Here is a 1,197-nt window from a genome sequence, read left to right as displayed (position 1 = left end):
TCACTTATTACCCCCCCCCCCCCATCTACACACACACACACACACACACACACACACACACACACACACTCCTCCCCAGCACTGCAGCTCCCCATCACCTATAACCCCCCCACATCTCCACACTCTACTCCCCAGCACTGCAGCTCCCCATCACCTAGAACCCCCCAATCTCCACATACACTCCTCCCCAGCACTGCCGCTCCCCATCACCTATATCCCCCCCCATCTCCACACACACTCCTCCCCATCACCTATAACCCCCCATCTCCACACACACTCCTCCCCGGCCCTGCCGCTCCCCATCACCTATAACCCCCCCCCCCAACACACACTCCTCCCAAGCGCTGCAGCTCCCCATCACCTATAACCCCCCCCTCCATCTCCACACACACTCCTCCCATCACCTATAACCCCCCCCCCCACACACACACTCCTCCCCGGCTCTGCCGCTCCCCATTACCTAGAACTTCCCCATCTCCACACACTCCTCCCCAGCACTGCAGCTCCCCATCACCTAGAAACCCCCCAATCTCCACACACACTCCTCCCCATCACTGCCGCTCCCCATCACCTATATCCCCCCCCATCTCCACACACACTCCTCCCCATCACCTATAACCCCCCATCTCCACACACACTCCTCCCCGGCCCTGCCGCTCCCCATCACCTATAATCCCCCCCCATCGCCACACACACTCCTCCCCAGCACTGCAGCTCCCCATCACCTATATCCCCCCCCCATCTCCACACACACTCCTCCCCATCACCTATAACCCCCCATCTCCACACACACTCCTCCCCGGCCCTGCGCTCCCCATCACCTATAATCCCCCCCCCTCCATCTCCACACACACTCCTCCCATCACCTATAACCCCCCCCCACACACACACACACATCTCCACACACACTCCTCCCCAGCACTGCAGCTCCCCATCACCTAGAACCCCCCCATCTCCACACACACTCCTCCCCAGCACTGCAAATCCCCATCACCTAGAAACCCCCATCTCCACACACACTCCTCCCCAGCACTGCCGCTCCCCATCACCTATAAACCCCCCCCCCCCCATCTCCGCACACACTGCTCCCCGGCATGCCACTCCCCATCACCTATATCCCCCCCCCCATCTCCACACACTCCTCCCCAGCACTGCAGCTCCCCATCACCTATATCCCCCCCCCCCATCTCCACACAC

This window comes from Pseudophryne corroboree, chromosome 4 (genome assembly GCF_028390025.1).
Source record: "Pseudophryne corroboree isolate aPseCor3 chromosome 4, aPseCor3.hap2, whole genome shotgun sequence".
In the NCBI taxonomy this organism is placed as follows: domain Eukaryota; kingdom Metazoa; phylum Chordata; class Amphibia; order Anura; family Myobatrachidae; genus Pseudophryne; species Pseudophryne corroboree.
Note: the sequence above shows the minus strand (reverse complement) of the source record.